General features: G+C 37.9%; 1 long non-coding RNA gene across 1 annotated transcript; it reads right to left on the reverse strand.

The window, feature by feature from the left end:
* Positions 1–1,354: 1,354 nt before the first annotated feature.
* Positions 1,355–19,425, reverse strand: LOC128643685 (uncharacterized). The gene is made up of 4 exons (XR_008399862.1): positions 19,356–19,425; positions 3,359–3,415; positions 3,091–3,171; positions 1,355–1,417 (listed from the first exon to the last, which is right to left on the reverse strand). It is a non-coding gene; the product is annotated as an uncharacterized LOC128643685 (long non-coding RNA).
* Between the last annotated feature and the right edge of the window lie 2,591 nt (positions 19,426–22,016).

The raw sequence follows: 22,016 nt of genomic DNA on the forward strand, positions 1-22,016 counted from the left end.
ACAAACATAACAAAGCAAGGTTTTAAGGAAAATGTAATTTAATTTTACATATCTAGTTAACATCCCATTTAACCCAATATATTAGTCATTTAGCATGTATCACTTGGCAGTATAATGTTTTAAGTTAAAGGGACACTGAACCCAAATTTTTCTTTTGTGATTCAGATAGAGCATGAATGTTTAAGCAACTTTCTCATTTACTCCTGTTACCAAATTTTCTTTATTCTCTTGGTATTTTTATATGAAATGCAAGAATGTAAGTTTAGATGCTGGCCCATTTTTGGTGAACAACCTGGGTTGTCCTTGCTGATTGGTGAATAAATGTATCCACCAATAAAAAAAAGTGCTGTCCAGTGTTTTGAACTAAAAAAAATGCTTAAATGCCTTCTTTTTCAAATAAAGATAGCAAGAGAACGAAACAAAAATGATAATAGGAGTAAATTAGAAAGTTGCTTAAAATTGCATGCTCTATCTGAATCACAAAAGAAAAAATTGAGTTCAGTGTCCCTTTAAACATTCACAGAAGATGACACCAATAGCTGTGCTAGCCATATGGCACTGTGCAGTATGCTAGCACGCAAATGGTTAAGAGATGGAAATGTCACCTCATTGGAAAAAAAGTTGAGCTGTGCCGTGGGCAGCCGGAGGCTCTTAGGTTAGCAGTAAAGCTACGGCAAAATAAAGGTGACTTTTACACAGTTATTTTTAAACTTGTGAATGAAAGTCACCTTTATTTCTAATGCTGGTAAATCCTAGCATTTTTAAAATGCTAGGATTTACCATCACTTTAAGTAGACTTCCAGCCAGCTCTGCTGTGACATTTTAAAAATTAAATATTAAATCTTTTTTTTCTGTCTTAAAGGGACATGAAACCCAAAATTTTTATTTAACGATTCAGGTAGAGTGTAAGATTTAAAAAAAAAAGTTTCCAATTTATTTTTATAATCAAATGCACCTTGTTCTTTTGGTATCAATTGTTGAAAGGCAAGTAGGTAGGCTCTGGAGAACTATATAGTAGCAGTTTTACAAGAATGCTTTTAACAGTGTTATACATTTGCAAGAACACTAGATGGCAGCAATGTTTGCTCAAAGTGCTGCCATACAGTGCTCTAGACATGAACGCTCTATCTGCCTAGGTATGATCTTTAACAAAGAATACCATGAGAATAAATAATGTGATATTAGAAGTAAACTGTATGCTCTATCTGAATCATAAAAGAAAAATGCTGGGTTTCATTTCCCTTTAATGATAATAACAAATATCATAGTAGTAAGTGACTGTCCCTTTAAGATGTATATTCAATTACTCCATTGTGTAAAATCAAAGTACTAAAACTTACAAATTATTAACATCATTCTCTCCAGCCTCATCTAGTTGTCTGTCCGTCATCTGCAGGTTACCAGGGAAACGTGGATTCTGCATGTATAAAATGTACAAGGGATCTATTTACAATGTGCATAGTATAGTACACAAAGTATACATAATAGATGAAATATTATTCAATTCAAATAATGAGAAGTGTTAATTAAGTCATCGGGCTAGGTTCATGAGAGGGCTTTCTTGTTAAAGGGATATAATAACCCACAATTTTCTTTAACCCTTTGAGTGCTAAGCACTTTCCCACCTGGGTGCTAAGATTTTTTAAGGTTTTTTTTATTTTTTTGAACAACATTTTTTTAACTTTTTTTTTTCAGACCCCCAAGACTTACACTATTGGAAAGGTTAGGCAATTACCTTTCCAATGGTGGGTCTTGGGGGTCTGTAGCTGCTTAGATGCCTGAGATACAGGCTTCTAAGCAGCATGCCCCCTGCTCCTATACTTAACATTGTTAAGTATAAATAAAGATGCACGGTGAAGTGATCACGTTATTGCGCATGACGTCACAACGCAAAATGGGAAGCCCCGGCGATGCCTGTCACTCTACAGGCATGATCACCGGGGTAGAAGCGGGTGGGAGCCCCCAGATCTCCCTCAAGGTGGGAGAGTGTAGTGACGGCTCTGAGCCGTCATTAACACCAGAGTGGGAAACTCTGTGATGGCTCAGAGTCGTCATTAGCAATCAAAGGGTTAATGATTTAGATACAGCATGTGATTTTAAACTACTTTCCAATTTACTTCTATTACCTAATATGTTTAGTTGTCTTGGTATACCTTGTTGAAAAGGATACCTAGGTAGGCTCAGGAGCTGCTGATTGGTAGCTGAACATATATGCTTCATGTTATTGGCTCATCGAGTGCATTAACTAGCTCCCCGTAGTGCATTGCTGCTTCTTCAACAAAGAATACCAAGAGAATGAAGCAAATTAGATAATAGAAGTAAATTGGAAAGTTGTTAATAATGGTATGTTCTTCCTAAACCAAGAGGGAAAATTTGGGGTTTCACGTCCCTTTAAATCATGTTCAAAATGCATTGAAGCTCGCACAGCTTTTCTAGGGTTCATTTTTTGGGCCATTACCCTACATTGTTGAGTTATGTGCCCCAATACATGATCTGACAGCAATTAAGAACTGATGGCAATGTGGAAATAGCCTTCATGCATACTGCTACACACCTGCAAAATGGCTTTTGTAAATGTTAGGAATGGTAAAATATTCACGTCTGTTTTATTAGGGTAGAGTGGTCTCAAAGGATATAACTAGAACCGTCTCAGAACCCTCACAGAAGCGTTCTAGAGGGAAGGTCAGAGTTTTTCAACTAAACTTCACTTAATCATCAATTCATAAACTATTGCCCTTATGAAATATTTTGTCTCGCGGTTAAGTCTCTGTGGTCAAGGGTGTTATTTGTTTTGTTTTTTCTTTCATATTTGAATAAAGTTTTGAGGACGTTTCTGTGATGTCAGAATCCTTGACAGTAGAACTTGTTCTATGCAGCAAGAAGTTATCAGCTGTGATAAAGATCGGAATCCATTGGTTACAATCGTGCAGCCATGATGAAGGGTGGTTACAAGTCTCTTTGAAATCCGGTATTTCCAGTTGTGATGATTTGGCAAGTTTTGTTTAGAAATGTTTTTGTCTCGCAAACAAGTTTCATTAAGTCTAGGGCAAGCTGTGTCAATCAGATAGTCAGAAGTTTGCTGGAACCTACCTTTGTGTGAAACTCCATTTTTGTATTTAGCAGCTTGAGGTAAATGCTGCAAAGTTGTCCGTAGCCTTCGCTAAGGTGGCCCTGAAAAACAAGACAAACAAATACTGAGATCATGAACCTGTAAGAATGAACAGTTCAGGAAAATACAAAAATCCCATAAGGCTTAGGCGCCAAATCAGCTGGCATCAGAATATGTCACATAAGAGATCAAGTGATTTCCAGTCTAAATAGGGCTAGTAAAATAATAATGTGATAAAAACAAACTTACCCACATCCTGCACATGTCAATTAGCTCATTTTTATAACGCAGAGAGTCCTTCAGAACCTGAAATCAAAGATCATACACTATGATTTGGGAAAATATGAACAGGCTCTCATTGATCAAATACATTTGAAGTTAAAGGGACATAGAAGTGCAAAAAGCTGTTCTAATGTTAGAGCATTTTATTGTTGAACTTTTGCTTACACATAAATGTGTTTGTAGGGACATAATGTTCGAAAAATTACATATGCTAGATCATTAGAACATGAAATTTTAAGACTAGCGACCCTACACTACTGTGTGTTTAATCCCCGCAAAGCTTGACCAGAGCATGGTTGGACCTGAGTAAAAAACATTGCTGATCATATCAACAGAGCTCGCCACATAACTAGCGCTGCTGATTGGATTAGAGGTTGTAATTTTTCAAGCTTTAACGCCTAAGATACCAAGAGAACAAAGTAAATTTAATAACAGAAGTGAATATTAAATAGTAATAAAATGACATGGTCTATCTGAATCTATCTGAAATGTTGCATATTCATAAAGGAAGCAGAAAGGGCACAAGTTGTGGTTAGTCATGAGCAATCTTTTAAGTCTTAAAAAAATTAGTGAAAGTATAACATTTTTGCAGTTCCTCATTTTTTTTAACCTGTTAACAACATTTCTTGGTCCCAAATCAATCCATCAGGCATACATTAAAATCCACTGGAAGTGTATCCCTTTTAATTAGATAAGACACCTAAATTAGGTATGTACCATAATTGGAACACATGGATTTCTAACACTCCAATTGCACAATCTTGAAAAAAAAAAAAATAAGAAACATGATTTTGTTTTTGTTTTTTTTAATGGGACAGTATACTTGATACTTTTTATTGTTTAAAAAGATAGATAATCCATTTATTACTCATTCCCCAGTGTTGCATAACCAACACTGTGACATTAAAGGACCAGTCAACACAGTAGATTTGCATAATCAACAATTGCAAGATAACATGACAATTCATTATTACTTAGTCTGAACTTCAAATGAGTAGTAGATTTTATTTCTGACAATTTTAAAAGTTATGTCTTTTTCCACTCCCCCTGTACCATGTGACAGCCATCAGCCAATCACAAATGCATATACATACCATGTGACAGCCATCAGCCATTCACAAATGCATACACACTTATTCTTGCACATGCTCAGTAGGAGCTGGTGACTCAAAAAGTTTAAATATAAAAAGACTGTGCACATTTAGTTAATGGAAGTAAATTGGAAAATTGTTTAAAATGGCATGTTCTTTCTGAATAATGTAAGGTTAATTTTGATTGAGTGTCCCTTTAATATACATTTACCTCTGTGATTACCTTGTATCTAAGACTGGGCAGTCCCCTTATCTCAGGGCTATTTCAAACTTGTATTTTAGCCAGTTTGTACTGGTTCATGCATAACTACACGGGAGATAGCACAATGTTATCTATATAACACACATATACTAGCACTGTCTGGCAGTGAAAAGCTAATAAAATGCATTGAGAATAGGTTGCATGCAAGGGCTTAGAAACAGGCAGAGATTTAGAGGTTTAGAGGTTATAAGGTATATTAATATATGCAAAGTTGGGGAATGGGTAATAAAGGTGTTAGCTATATTTTTAAACAATAAAACAATAATGTAGACTGTCCCTTTAAGCAAAACATAAGCAATCAAAGGTAAATAATAAATAATAATAAAAATATAATAATATGATGATTACATTTTGGTTGTATACTTGTACATCATTTATAGTTTGATTTGAGCTATGTATGTGTAGCTACATGTTCATAGCTTTATTATACCAAGACATTATATCACTTATTAACATGTGAAGAGAACAAGTTCTAAAAATGTAACTAAAAAAGCAGTTAAGCCAAGTGGTCACATTTAATCAATTAAATAACTCCAATTATTTTTTGAAAACCTGAGTGGTTTTGGATGGATTGGAATACCCTTGTTGAGTATCTGCTTTTATTTTTGTGGTCTGTGGTGAAGTTTAATACAAACATTGACAACTATACAGGAAACAGGTTTTCCTATGGATTGGAATAACCTTCCGTTATAAACCTTGTAAAAGACTTGTGAAGCACTTTGAATGGTTCTTCCAATAGAATGAAATTGGCCCACCTAAAACTAAAAAAGGTGACTTAAAGGGACAGTCTACACCAGAATTGTTTTTGTTTTAAAAGATAGATAATCCCTTTATTACCCATTCCCCAGTTTTGCATAACCAACAGTTATATTAATATACTTTTTACCTCTGTCATTACCTTGTATCTAGACATCTTCTGACAGCCCCCTGATCACATTACTTTTGTATTTTTTATCTATTGACTTGCATTTTGTACTGTGTTGTGCTGACTCTTAAATAACTCCATGGGCGTGAGCACAATGTTATCTATATGGGACATATGAACTAGCAGTCTCTTGTTGTGAAAAGCAAATAAAAAAGCATGTGATAAGAGGCTGCCTATAGTGGCTAAGAAACAGGCAGACATTTAGATGTTTGTTTTAAAATGAATGTTAATGTAAATGTTATAAAGTATATTAATATAACAATGTTGGCTGTGCAAAGCTGGGGAATGGGTAGTAAAGGGATTATCTAGCTTTTTAAACAATAACCATTTTAGTCTTGAATGTTATTTTATTATTATTTATTTTTATTATATCTTTTCACTGAAGAAATGTCACTTTGCTACAATCTAAAGTAGTGAGTGCACAACCTGTATAACAGTGTAAATTTGCTGTCCCCTCAAAATAACTCAACACACAGCCATTAATTTCTAAACCGTTGGCAACAAAAGTAAGTACACCCCTAAGTGGAAATGTCCAAATTGAGACCAATTGGCCATTTTCACTCCCCGGTGTCATGTGACTCGTTAGTGTTACAAGGTCTCAGGTGTAAATGGGGAGCAGGTGTGTTAAATTTGGTGTTATCACTCTCACACGCTCTCATACTGGTCACTGAAAGTTTAACATGGCACCTCATGGCAAAGAACTGAAAGGATCTGAAAAAAAGAATTGTTGCTCTACATAAAGATGGCCTAGGCTATAAGAAGATTGCCAAGACCCTGAAACTGAGCATGAGTGCTGCCGGCACTGGGGAGCTAGAATTCATTGGGGGAACCAGGAATGCCAACATGTACTGTGACATACTGAAGCAGAGCATAATCCCCTCCCTTCGGAGACTGGGCTGCAGGGCAGTATTTCCACATGATAGCGACCCCAAACACACCACTAAGCCAAGCATGTCTCCAGACCTAAACACTATTGAGCATCTGTGAGGCATCCTCAAAGGGAATGTGGGGGAGTGCAAGGTCTCTAACATCCACCAGCTCTGTGACGTTGTCATGGAGGAGTGGAAGAGGACTACAGTGGCAACCTGTGAAGCTCTGGTGAACTCAATGCCCAAGAGGGTTAAGGCCTTGCTGGAAAATAATGGTGGCCACACAAAATATTGGCACTTTGGGCTCAATTTGGACATTTCTACTTAGGGGTGTACTCACTTTTGTTGCCAACGGTTTAGACATTATTGGCTGTGTGTTGAGTTATTTTGAGGGGGCAGCAAATTTACACTGTTATACAGGCTGTACACTCACTACTTTACATTGTAGCAAAGTGTCATTTCTTCACATTGAAAAGCTATAATAAAATATTTACAAAAATGTGAGGGGTGTACTCATTTTGTAAGATACGGTATATATATATATAATATATATATATAAATATATATATATATTTGTGGTGTGCACATAGGATGGTATGTATTTTTATTATGTATATATGTTATTTACAGACATTTATACACATATAAACACATTATACATCTGGTAATATACTTATAAAAACACATACATATAAGGTGCATTGGAGCTCACGGTAGTCAAAGGACATGTAACCCCCAGAAAAATGATTTCATGATTCAGACAGGGCAATGTCATTTTAAATAATTTTCCAATTTACTTCTATAACCTAATTTTCTTCATGCTCTTGTATTTGTAGTGTTAAAAGGATACCTTGTAAGACTCAGGAGCAGCAATGATATTACTAGGAACGTAGCTGCTGAGGTAGGTGCTGGCAGAACAAAAACATAATTTATGCTTACCTGATAAATTTATTTCTCTTGTAGTGTATCCAGTCCACGGATCATCCATTACTTATGGGATATTAACTCCTCCCCAACAGGAAGTGCAAGAGGATTCACCCAGCAGAGCTGCTATATAGCTCCTCCCCTAACTGCCATTACCAGTCATTCGACCGAAAAACATGCAGAGAAAGAAAACCTTAGGGTGCATGGTGACTGTAGTTTAATGGAAAAATTACCTGCCTTAAAGTGACAGGCGGGCCGTGGACTGGATACACTACAAGAGAAATAAATTTATCAGGTAAGCATAAATTATGTTTTCTCTTGTTATAGTGTATCCAGTCCACGGATCATCCATTACTTATGGGATACCAATACCAAAGCTAAAGTACACGGATGACGGGAGGACAGGCAGGCTCTTTATACGGAAGGGAACCACTGCCTGAAGAACCTTTCTCCCAAAAACAGCCTCCGAAGAAGCAAAAGTGTCAAATTTGGAAAATTTGGAAAGAGTATGAAGAGAAGACCAAGTTGCAGCCTTGCAAATCTGTTCAAGCAGAAGCCTCATTCTTAAAGGCCCAAGTGGAAGCCACAGCTCTAGTAGAATGTGCTGTAATTCTTTCAGGAGGCTGCTGTCCAGCAGTCTCATAGGCTAACCGTATTATGCTACGAAGCCAAAAGGAGAGAGAGGTAGCCGAAGCTTTTTGACCCTCTCCTCTGACCAGAATAAACGACAAACAGGGAAGACGTTTGTCGAGAAATCCTTAGTTGGCCTGTAGATAAAATTTCAGGGCACGGACTACATCTAGATTGTGTAGCAGACGTTCCTTTTTCGAAGAAGGATTAGGACACAAAGATGGAACCACAATCTCTTGATTGATATTCCTGTTAGTGACCACCTTAGGTAGGAACCCAGGTTTAGTACGCAGAACTACCTTGTCTGAATGAAAAATCAGATAAGGAGAAATCACAATGTAAGGCAGATAACTCAGAGACTCTTCGAGCCGAGGAAATCGCCATTAAAAACAGAACTTTCCAAGATAACAACTTGATATCAATGGAATGAAGGGGTTCAAACGGAACCCCCTGTAAAACATTAAGAACTAAGTTCAAACTCCATGGTGGAGCAACAGTTTTAAACACAGGCTTGATCCTAGCTAAAGCCTGACAAAAAGCTGAACGTCCGGAACTTCTGACAGACGTTTGTGTAAAAGAATGGACAGAGCTGAAATCTGTCCCTTTAAGGAACTAGCGGATAAACCCTTTTCTAAACCTTCTTGTAGAAAAGACAATATCCTCGGAATCCTAACCTTACTCCATGAGTAACTCTTGGATCGCACCAATATAAGTATTTGCGCCATATCTTATGGTAAATCTTTCTGGTAACAGGCTTCCTAGCCTGTATTAAGGTATCAATAACTGACTCAGAAAAACCACGTTTTGATAAAATCAAGCGTTCAATTTCCAAGCAGTCAGCTTCAGAGAAATTAGATTTTGATGTTTGAAGGGACCCTGCATCAGAAGGTCCTGTTTCAGAGGTAGCGACCAAGGTGGACAGGATGACATGTCCACTAGATCTGCATACCAAGTCCTGCATGGCCATGCAGGCGCTATTAGAATCACTGATGCTCTCTCCTGTTTGATTCTGGCAATCAATCGAGGAAGCATCGGGAAGGGGTGGAAACACATAAGCCATCCCGAAAGGTCCAAGGTGCTGTCAAAGCATCTATCAGAACCGCTCCCGATCCCTGGATCTGGACCCGTAACGAGGAAGCTTGGCGTTCTGTCGAGACGCCATGAGATCTATCTCTGGTTTGCCCCAACGTCGAAGTATTTGGGCAAAGACCTCCGGATGAAGTTCCCACTCCCCCGGATGAAAAGTCTGACGACTTAAGAAATCCGCCTCCCAGTTCTCCACTCCCGGGATGTGGATTGCTGACAGGTGGCAAGAGTGAGACTCTGCCCAGCGAATTATCTTTGATACTTCCATCATTGCTAGGGAGCTTCTTGTCCCTCCCTGATGGTTGATGTAAGCTACAGTCGTGATGTTGTCCGACTGAAACCTGATGAACCCCCGAGTTGTTAACTGGGGCCAAGCCAGAAGGGCATTGAGAACTGCTCTCAATTCCAGAATGTTTATTGGGTAGGAGACTCTCCTCCTGATTCCATTGTCCCTGAGCCTTCAGAGAATTCCAGACAGCGCCCCAACCTAGTAGGCTGGCGTCTGTTGTTACAATTGTCCAGTCCGGCCTGCTGAATGGCATCCCCCTGGACAGATGTGGCCGAGAAAGCCACCATAGAAGAGAATTCTGGTCTCTTGATCAGATTCAGAGTAGGGGACAAGTCTGAGTAATCCCCATTCCACTGACTTAGCATGCACAATTGCAGCGGTCTGAGATGTAGGCGTGCAAGGGTACTATGTCCATTGCCGCTACCATTAAGCCGATCACCTCCATGCATTGAGCTACTGACGGGTGTTGAATGGAATGAAGGACACGGCATGCATTTTGAAGCTTTGTTAACCTGTCTTCTATCAGGTAAATCTTCATTTCTACAGAATCTATAAGAGTCCCCAAAGAAGGGAACTCTTGTGAGTGGAAAGAGAGAACTCTTCTTTTCGTCACCTTCCATCCATGCGACCTTAGAAATGCCAGTACTAACTCTGTATGAGACTTGGCAGTTTGAAAGCTTGAAGCTTGTATCAGAATGTCGTCTAGGTACGGAGCTACCGGCAATTCCTCGCGGTCTTAGTACCGCCAGAAGAGCACCCAGAACCTTTGTGAAGATTCTCGGAGCCCGTAGCCAATCCGATTGGAAGAGCTACAAACTGGTAATGCCTGTCTAGAAAGGCAAACCTTAGATACCGGTAATGATCTTTGTGAATCGGTATGTGAAGGTAAGCATCCTTTAAATCCACTGTGGTCATGTACTGACCCTTTTGGATCATGGGTAAAATTGTCCGAATAGTTTCCATTTTGAACGATGGAACTCTTAGGAATTTGTTTAGGATCTTTAAATCCAAGATTGGCCTGAAAGTTCCCCTCTTTTTTGGGGAACCACAAACAGATTTGAGTAAAACCCTTGTCCTTGTTCCGACCGCGGAACCGGATGGATCACTCCCATTAATAAAAAGATCTTGTACGCAGCGTAGAAACGCCTCTTTCTTTATTTAGGTTTGTTGACAACCTTGACAGATGAAATCTCCCTCTTGGGGGAGAGAATTTGAAGTCCTAGAAGGTATCCCTGAGATATGATCTCTAACGCCCAGGGATCCTGGACATCTCTTGCCCAAGCCTGGGCGAAGAGAGAGAAGTCTGCCCCCCACTAGATCCGTTCCCGGATCGGGGGGCCCTCGATTCATGCTGTCTTAGGGGCAGCAGCAGGTTTCCTGGCCTGCTTGCCCTTGTTCCAGGACTGGTTAGGTCTCCAGCCTTGTCTGTAGGCGAGCAACAGCTTCCTTCCTGTTTTGGTGCAGAGGAAGTTGATGGCTGCTCCTGCTTTGAAATTACGAAAGGAACGAAAATTAGACTGTCTAGCCTTAGGTTGGCTCTGTCTTGAGGCAGGGCATGGCCTTTACCTCCTGTAATGTCAGCGATAATTTCTTTCAACCCGGGCCCGAATAAGGTCTGCCCTTTGAAAGGTATATTAAGCAATTTAGATTTAGAAGTAACGTCAGCTGACCAGGATTTTAGCCACAGTGCTCTGCGTGCCTGAATGGCGAATCCGGAATTCTTAGCCGTAAGTTTAGTTAAATGTACTACGGCATCTGAAATAAATGAGTTAGCTAACTTAAGGGCTTAAGCTTGTGTGTAATCTCATCTAATGGAGCTGATTCAAGTGTCTCTTCCAGAGACTCAAACCAAAATGCTGCTGCAGCCGTGACAGGCGCAATGCATGCAAGAGGTTGCAATATAAAACCTTTTGACACATTTTCTTAAGGTAACCCTCTAACTTTTTATCCATTGGATCTGAAAAGGCACAGCTATCCTCCACCGGATAGTGGTACGCTTAGCTAAAGTAGAAACTGCTCCCTCCACCTTAGGGACCGTTGCCATAAGTCCCGTGTGGTGGCGTCTATTGGAAACAATCTTTCTAAATATCGGAGGGGGTGAGAACGGCACACGGGTCTATCCCACTCCTTAGTAACAATTTCAGTAAGTCTCTTAGGTATAGGAAAAACGTCAGTACTCGCCGGTACCCCGGCAAAATATTTATCCAACCTACACATTTTCTCTGGTATTGCAACTGTGTTACAATCATTCAGAGCCGCTAACACCTCCCCTAGTAATTACACGGAGGTTTTCCAGCTTAAATTTAAAATTTGAAATATCTGAATCCAGTTTGTTTGGATCAGAACCGTCACCCCGCAGAAATGAAGCTCTCCGTCCTCATGTTCTGCAAATTGTGACGCAGTGTCTGACATGGCCCCTAATATTATCAGCGCACTCTGTTCTCACCCCAGAGTGATCACGCTTACCTCTTAGTTCTGGTAATTTAGCCTAAACTTCAGTCATATACAGTAGCCATATCCTGTAATGTGATTTGTAATGGCCGCCCAGATGTACTCGGCGCTACAATATCACGCACCTCCCGAGCGGGAGATGCAGGTACTGACACGTGAGGCGAGTTAGTCGGCATAACTCTCCCCTCGTTGTTTGGTGAAATATGTTCAATTTGTACAGATTGACTTTTATTTAAAGTAGCATCAATACAGTTAGTACATAAATTTCTATTGGGCTCCACTTTGGCTTTAGCACCATATAGCACAGATATCTTCCTCTGAATCAGACATGTTTAACACACTAGCAAATAAACTAGCAACTTGGAAATACTTTTCAAGTAATTTACTATAATATGAAAACGTACTGTGCCTATAAGAAGCACAGAAAAAGTTATGACAGTTGAAAATTAATAAACTGAAAAGTTATAGCATCAAATCTTTGTAAAAAACACAATTTTAGCAAAGGATTGCTCCCATTAGCAAAGGATAACTAACCCTGATAGCAGAAGAAAAAAAAATACAGAAATAAACGTTTTTTTATCACAGTCACTACAATCTCACAGCTCTGCTGTGAGTGATTACCTCCCCTCAAAACAAGTTTGAAGACCCCTGAGTTCTGTAGAGATGAACCGGATCATGCAGGGAAGACAATAAACTTCTGACTGAATTTTTTGATGCGTAGCAAAAGCGCCAAAAAAGGCCCCTCCCCCTCACACATAACAGTGAGAGAGATCAGTAAACTGTCATAAATTAAATAAAACGACTGCCAAGTGGAAAAAAATAGTGCCCCAAAACATTTTTTCACCCAGTACCTCAGAAAATTAAACGATTTTACATGCCAGCAAAAAACGTTTAACATTAATAAATTGAGTGTTATTAAAAAGCCTGTTGCTAGTCCCTGCAAATTAGGCTAAAGTTTTATGCATACAGTATAATTCCAGTGAAGTGCCATTCCCCAGAATACTGAAGTGTAAAATATACATACATGACAGCCTGATACCAGTTGCTGCTACTGCATTTAAGGCTGAGTTTACATTATATCGGTATGGCAGAATTTTCTCATAAATTCCATTGTCAGAAAATAATAAGCTGCTACATACCTCTTTGCAGATTAATCTGCCCGCTGTCCCCCTGATCTGAAGTTTACCTCTCCTCAGATGGCCGAGAAACAGGCAATATGATCTTAACTACTCCGGCTAAAATCATAGAAAAACTCAGGTAGATTCTTCTTCAAATTCTACCAGAGAAGGAATAACACACTCCGGTGCTATTATAAAATAACAAACTTTTGATTGAAGGTATGAAACTAAGTATAATCACCACAGTCCTCTCACACATCCTATCTATTCGTTGGGTGCAAGAGAATGACTGGTAATGGCAGTTAGGGGAGGAGCTATATAGCAGCTCTGCTGGGTGAATCCTCTTGCACTTCCTGTTGGGGAGGAGTTAATATCCCATAAGTAATGGATGATCCGTGGACTGATACACTTAACAAGAGAAATTGACTCTTTGTCATTGTTTTCACCAAGATATGTTCAGGATTGGTTCCAATAGGGCATTGTCTGTTCCTCCAACAATGGATAAAACAAAGAATGAAGCAAAATTGGATAATAGAAGTAAATTGGAAAGTTGTTGTACAAGCAACCTGCTCTATGTGAATAGTTTTTTTTAAAAAAATTGAGGTTGCCATGTCCTTTAAGTAGATGAAAAATGGAAAAACAACAGTTTTATGTCAATATGCATATTAATATAGGATTAAACTGTGGATTTACCGTAATATTATACATTCCAATTGTTCTGCACATATCAGAATATGTTCTACGTATTAATAAATAGATATTATAAAAATAGATATTCATATAGTATACATGATATTATATATATAGTATTTATATATGATATTATATATATATATATATATATTATATAATATTATGATAATCATCTGTATTTATAGTATATATATGTATGTATATATGATATATATATATATATATATATATATATATATATATATATATATATATATATATATATATATATATATATATATATATATATTACCAAACTACCATCTGATACATGTAGAAATATTTATATATGAATAAATAGAACATATTCTTCTATGTGAAGAACATTGGAATGTGAAATATTCATATTTTCATATCGGGTTAGTGCACATGAGAATATGCGATCGTGTGTTTAAACCCTTAGTGGACCGAGGACGTACGCCATACGTCCCTCAGAAAAAATACAGTTAACGCCTGAGGACGTATGGCGTACGTCCTCGGTTTGGAAAGCAGCTGGAAGAGTAAAAATATTGTAAAATGGGTACAGGCAGACAGCTGCCAGTACCCAAGATGGCTGCCAAGAAGGTAGAGGGGGAGGTTAGAGAGCTGTTGGGGGAGGCAGGGAGGTTGGGGGCTAAGGGGGGGATCCTACACAGCAGCATATGTAAATATGCACAGGGGAAAAAAAAGAAAGAAAAAAGGATGCCTTTTATTTTAGTACTGGCAGAATTTCTGCCAGTACTTAAGATGGCGGGGACAATTGTGGGGTGGGGGAGGTAAGAGAGCTGTTTGGGAGGGATCAGGGGGGGGTAATGTGTCAGGTGGGAGCCTGATCTCTACACTAAAGCTAAAATTAACCGTACACGCTACCTAATTAACCCCTTCACTGCTATCCATAATACACGTGTGATGCGCAGCGGCATTTAGCGGCCTTCTAAATACCAAAAAGCAATGCCAAAGCCATATATGTCTGCTATTCTGAACAAAGGGGATCCCAGAGAAGCATTTACAACCATTTGTGCCATAATTACACAAGCTGTTTGTAAATGATTTCAGTGAGAAACCTAAAATTTGGAAAAATGTAACGTTTTTTTTTATTTATCGCATTTGGCGGTGAAATGGTGGTATGAAATATACCAAAATGGGCCTAGATCAATACTTTGGGTTGTCTACTACACTACACTAAAGCTAAAATTACCCCAAAAACTCCCAACATGCTCCCTAATTAACCCCTTCACTGCTGGGCATATTACATTGAGTGTGCGCAATGGCATTTAGCGGCCTTCTAATTACTAAAAAGCAACTCCAAAGCCTTATATTTCTGCTATTTCTGAAAAAAGGGGATCCCAGAGAAAAATTTACAACCTTTTATGCCATAATTGCACAAAGTCTGCTAATAATTGTAAAATAATAATTTCAGTGAGAAACCTAAAGTTTGTAAAAAAAAAATGTGAAAAAGTGTATAATTTTTATTTGATCACATTTGGCGGTGAAATGGTGGCATGAAAATACCAAAATTGGCCTAGCTCAATACTTTGGGATGTCTTCTAAAAAATATATATATATATACATGTCATGGGATATTCAGGGATTCCTGACACGATATCAGTGTTCTAATTAGACTAGCGCTAATTTAAAAAAAAAAGTGGTTTGGAAATAGCAAAGTGCTACTTGTATTTATGGGCCCTATAACCTTGCAAAAAAACGGAAAAGAACATGTAAACATTGGGTATTTCTAATCACAGGACAAAATTTAGAAACTATTTAGCATAGGTGTTTTTAGGTGGTTGTAGATGTGTAACAGATTGTGGGGTCAAAGTTAGAAAAAGTGGTTTATTTCCATTTTTCCTCATATTTTATAAAAAAAAATTTACAGTAAATTAAAAGATATGATGAAAATAATGGTATCTTTAGAAAGTCCATTTAATGGCGAGGAAAAACGATATATATATGTGTGGGTACAGTAAATGAGTAAGAGGAAAATTACAGCTAAACACAAACACCGCAAAAATGTAAAAATAGCCTTGGTCCCAAACTGGACTGAAAATGGAAAAAGTGCTGTGGTCATTAAGGGGTTAAAGGGTGGGTAAGGATTTTTTTCAATATTTTGCTCCATTGACTTCTATGGGGGAATACGATTATCGAATGCAAAATATTGCAAGTTCAGCTTTTACGCTCGTCATGTTAGCGCGCAACAAATAAGTTTACTTTCAACTTGTTATTCAGAGCTTACTTCTAGCATAGTTTAATGCTCTAGACGCGGGAGCATTAAATAATGCTCCACTTGTAATCTGTCCCCTAAAGGGATAGTCTAGTCAGAATTAAACGTTCATAATTCAGATAGAGCATCGCAATTTTAAGAAACTTTCTAATTTCTCCTATTATCAATTTTTTCTTCATTTCTTTATTTGAAAAAGCAAGTATGTAAACTTAGGAACCAGCCCATTTTTGGTTCAGAACCTGGGTAGCTCTTTCTGATTGGTATGTAGCAAATGTAGCCACCAATGAGCAAGTGCTACCCCAGGTTCTGAACCAAAAATGGAACGGCTCCTAAGCTTAGATTCTTGCTTTGTTAATAAAGATAAGAAGAGAAGAAGAAAATGTATAAAAATTGATAAATTGCTAAAAATTGATTGATAAATTAGAAAGTTTCAGTGCAAGAACAGTATTAGTTTATTGAACAGCGATGTAAACAAGAGGGTGCACAAGAAATCACACACTCCAAGTGTGGGTGGGAGAGATAGGTGCTAAAATGTTAACTTTCGATTGCATGGGTATTTGTGTATACAATGCAAGCTCATCCCATTTCAATGGGTTGTGGTTTCAATGAGCAAAAACTTATTTCATATTTTAAAAAAATTAGACGAGCAATTACCCATACCCATATACTCTGCAGCTGGTATAACAAGTTATCGGAAACACATGAAAGGGAAAACTGTTTTACAGTACATTGTACATTACACTGTACAGAAAAAAAACATGTTTTCTGATTAATTCCCATTGCCAAGTTGAATTGTCCCCATGAAAGGTATAAGGGGCATTGTCCCCATGGAAGGTATAAGGGTCGTTTACGACCTAAATGTGTTAGATAAATGGGCTACCACAACATTTTCAAATGGATTGGAATGGCTTTGGTTTGTAAACTACATCATAACCAGAATGATGCTCAACGTGTGAGAACTTGATTGAAACAGGGCATATGAATTCATCTTCAGAATAAAAAGCTGCTTTAGTCTTCAGTGAACAGTGCTAGTATGTAATACTAAATGGTTACAAAAGCTAAATTGGGCAATAAGAGATCATGATCATGTTTCATCTTCTAGCTAAAAGTGCAGTCAATTGAGTAACAAGTGATAATGATAACTTCTAAGAGCTCGCTTCCATTGAGCCGTTAAAAATAGAGCCATAAGCTACCGAAGCGGCCGACAGCTAAAAGTAATTTACGGCTCCATTTTAGTACCAGGTTTCCATTAGCTGTAAGTTAACGTTGTGTTAATGCTTCCATCTGACGTTGAATTTCTTGAAAATCAATTAGTTGCTAAGGTAACCCGACCTTACGCTATAGAATTTCCGTTTAACGTCTGTGCTCCTTACCTGTGATCACTTTCCCATATTTTTAACAATAATCAAATACTATTTGTTAATATAATTATATTTTCCACTTCATAAATATAAGTAATATGTATTGCTGCCCTAGGCATAGGTCTAGTTTGAATTCTGTAGAAATATTCTTGCATATATTTATTATATATAAATATACTACCTGATATTTCTATTATGAATAATAAGTTCAACTATTCCTATACATGAGACAACAATAAATATTACTTAATACAATTTATTTCTACATTAAAACACTTGCATTATTTGCAAGTTTTATAATTTCAAATAGAAAATAGGGTCTCAAAAATTTTCCTTCTTTTACACCTAGTTGAGCTGGGTGTAATATTTCACAATGTATCAACAGCCTCCGGACAGTGTATTAGACGGTTAGTGTTTTTAATTGGAAACCTGGTATAATTTATCGATTAACAGCTTCTATTACTTTCTATGGGACGCAAAGATCTTTTCAGCAGCCGAAGTCCTCGGCAGCCGATATTAAGGTATAAACGCAACATTGAAACAGTCGACAAATGATATTGCTCTCCGACACGCATATTTATTGCAATCCGCAACCCTAATTACGGCTCAATGGAAGCGAGCCCTTAGTTGGTAAAGAAACATGACAGTAATCAAGCAATTACAGGTGGCCCTCGTTTTACAACGGTTCAATTTACACCGTTTCAGAATAACAACCTTTTTTTCCAGTCATGTGACTGCTCTATTGAAAAGCATTGAGAAGCAGTGCATTTATTAAAATAGCCAGTAGGTGGAGCTGTCCGCTTGTGTTGCAGCAAAGCCAAGCAAGCTGAAATTAATCAGTTTAACCAGACCTGAGCTATCGAGCAGATTTCAAAGGAACAAGATCTTCCTGTCTATAAATGAGTCCAGATTGGAATGCATAGAAAGAACTGTTTGCAGAAAAATGCAAGTGAGGTCTGTGTTGTGTGATTATTTTATTAGGTTTATAATGCTGTTTAGCAAATGTTTTTGTTCATTTAACTTTGTTTAATTATATATTCTGTGTTGTGTGATTATTGTATTAGGTTTATAATGCTGTTTAGCATTTAAAGTCTTCATTTCAAAGCTTTAAAAATATTGTATTAGGTGTTACTTATGACAATTTTGAGAGGGGCCTGGAACCTATCCCCTCACTTCCCATTGACTTACATTATAAACTGGGTTTCAATTTACAACTGTTTCGATTTACAACCATTCCTTCTGGAACCTAAACCCGGCGTAAACTGAGGAGGCTACCTGTATACACTTTTAGAGTCAGAATATCAAAATAAATAAAACATATATTTACAACTGCCTATATGTTGTTGTCTTTGTCAGTAGGTCATTTGTACTAAACAACTGAGATATTTATCACTTTGGCTTCATAAAAGAAAGGTTTCTATTGTGGTTGCTAGGTCAGTTTTAGTAAACGTAACACAGCAATTAACAAAGCTCTATGAGAATCTCACCTCACCTAAAATGCATCATTTCTATAGTGTAAATATACTTAAAAATAAAGGAGATACCAGTAGGGTAAAGTAATATTAAACAAGGTCTTGCTTTTATGTAAAAAAAAAATGTGATATATCCTATAATCCCTAGAGAAGCCAAAAAAGCAAATTCTGTACCCTAAAATGCTGCAAATCAAATAGCCGGTTTCGGCGCAATTTGCAGCATATTTTAAACCTAGTTTCTGGGCATTTGCTGCTTGCTCTCTCTATGGTATGGAATATGGGATAAACATAATGTTTTATACAAAAACAAGAGATATTTTATGTAACTTAAACACAAGGATAAACATGATCAAAACCTAGTATATAAGTTTGAACAATCTATAAGTTTATACAGAAAATATTTAGGGATGCACAGTGAACAAAGTTATCTTTTTTTCTTCTTCAATTTCTTTCTGTATTTTATTAAGAAAAGCATGAAGCACAGGTACCAGAAGGAGCCCTGTTGAATAAATATAGTTTATTGACAGAAGTGAGAACTTATTTAAGGTACTTACATTGGGGTGTCCATCTCTAAGTAGCTTGTGAAACACATGGCAAAATTTCCAACACAATACTGCATTACTAGAGCAACGGAAGGCGATTCACCGCTGCCCAGAAAGTCTGCGCCCCCCTTCTCATGGTGAGTTCCCAGGATACAGGGTAATAAGACATTAAGGATAAAACAATGTTGCTCATAAGATAAACAGTAATTAAATACTGTAGAATTGCATTATCAACAAGTGGATAATAAAAAGGACAATGCAAAAGCACTTACTCTGAATCTTAAATGAGGCAGTAGATTTTGTCCAGACAATTTCAAAATTTCCTTCCATGTAATGAGACCCCTGTATCGTTTGACAACCATCTCCAGATTACAGGACTTATATATGTATAACCAATGTGAACTCTTGCACATGCTCAGTAGAAGCTTCTGCCTCAGAAGGGAACAGGTCAACGTCAAAAATTAAACTTTAATTATTGTCTAGATCATGGGAGTTTTTAACAACTTTCCAATTTATTTATGTCATAAATGGAGCTTAGTTCTCTTGGTAATCCATTGTTAAAAAGTAATCCTAGGTGAGCTTATGAGTGTGCATGCTCTTTAGCCATTTGCAGCAATGTTTGCAACGATTATTTATAGGCAATGTTATGCATAGTTGCAAACCATGCTGCTATATGATCACTAAAGGACAAGTGCAGCTCCTGAGCTCCTATCAGTCTACCTAGTGTTTACCTCTTCAGCAAAGGATACCAAGTGAATAAAGCAAATTTGAAAATAGAAGTAAAACTGTACGTGATAGCTTTGCTCTATCATGATAGCTTAATTTTTTACTTTACTGTCCCTTTAAGACTGGCACCATGTGTTTTACCTTGGGTGCTAAATAGTAATACCAAACCTGTTAAAAACTCCAAGTTTAGCAACTGGGGTTTGCTCCTTAACTCGTCCGCCTCCTTTTAGGTGGCGGACTGCAATCATCGCCAATCTGAGACATCGGGATGACTGACACCCTCTGCTACGCGGTCGATTGGCCATGAATGTGCAGGAGGCAGCATTGCACAAGCATTTAACCCAGAAATGCATTTAACCAGAAATGCTTGTGCAATGATAAATGCCGACAGCGTATGCTGTCGGCATTTAGGGATTTTGGGCGGTCCATGAATTCGCTACATCGAATCATGTCCGCCCGACATTTGATAAATCGGTACCCCCATAGTGTGTTTTTTCTGTGGCGAGTAAACTTGTGGAGATCTTTGGGCCTGTCTGTAGTTCTCTACACAGGTCTCATGTTATGCTCTAATCATGTTTCAACAAGTCTTGTTGCTTTATCTTGCAAAATGTAAAGCTGGCGAGTTAGGGGCATATTTATCAAGCTCCATACCGCTGCTCCATAACCTGTCTGCCTGCTCTGAAGGGCAGTGGCCAGAAATCGCCAGAAATCAACACGATTGAATAATGCAATGATTAAATGCTGAGAGCGTATGGCTGTCGGGAATTTATCGATGTGCAGCCGGACATGATCTGCTACATCGGATCATGTCCACTCGCACAATCATAAATAGGCCCCTTAGTCTCAAAATAAGCTGCTGCAGAATTTACATAGCCCAACCCTACTACGTATCTGTCCCTTATTGACCTCAGCAGGGGTGAAAAGGATAAGATACTGCTGAACAATGTATGTTTTACTAACAAAAAGACCGACATCAAAGCTTGTGTTCACCAGTAACAAAATACAGATTGTCTTTCTCTCCAAATAAGGCGAGTTATGTGTGTGAGCAGGGCCCGTACTGGGAATAAAAAGGCAGCCCCTGGAAACATATGAAAGAACAAGCCCTATTTTCATTGAGTCGTTAGAATTGCACATGCCCCATTTTTCTCAAAGGTGCATTATTGGGATACTCCTCCCCACATTTTTTTTCAGAATTTAAATTATATTACTTTGTATTAAATAAAGGTTGAGTTGTTATAGCAAACCTACAAACCCACTTGTAATCAATTATCACCCTGTTAAATTCTATTTGTCCAGCCCTAGCTGCTGCAGTCCCACCGGAAATCTCTCTGGTATCTGGTAGGCCAACTCCGGCCCTGTGTGTGAGTAGGTATTAGGACATTAAAAATCAAGCGCAGAAAAGAATGGGTTAATTTATTCAGAAAGTTTTCACACTTGACTGATATGTTAATTTACTGCAATAACTAAACAAAAGTATTTTAATTCAAGGTGTTATATGTCTCTTTAAAGAACCGCTAAATACAGTATAATTGAATAATTGACAAGTACAAAATAAATACATAATGCAATAGCACTTACTTTGGAATTTGAAATAAACATTATGATATTTTCTGCAAATTTCAGGGTGAATGTCATGTTTCTGGGAAATATGGGGTCAATTTATTAAAGCGAATCACTAAATGCCGACAGCATATGCTGTCGCATTTAACATTGGCTCAAGCATTTCTTGGGAAATGCTTGTGGCAATGCACGGCTAATCGGCCGCTATCAGGGCGTGTCAATCATCCTGATCGCATCCGAATCAGAAGTTAAGGAGCAGCGGGTCTAATTTATGTGCAGTTAGAACATTAATGCCTCTGTAGGGGCGAGGCACAATTAAAATTCAGCTGATAATTATGTTTGCCACAACACAGACAAGGACATAATAATGCTAACTTGGTACTGAGC

This window comes from Bombina bombina, unplaced genomic scaffold, assembly GCF_027579735.1.
Source record: "Bombina bombina isolate aBomBom1 unplaced genomic scaffold, aBomBom1.pri scaffold_1728, whole genome shotgun sequence".
NCBI lineage: Eukaryota > Metazoa > Chordata > Amphibia > Anura > Bombinatoridae > Bombina > Bombina bombina.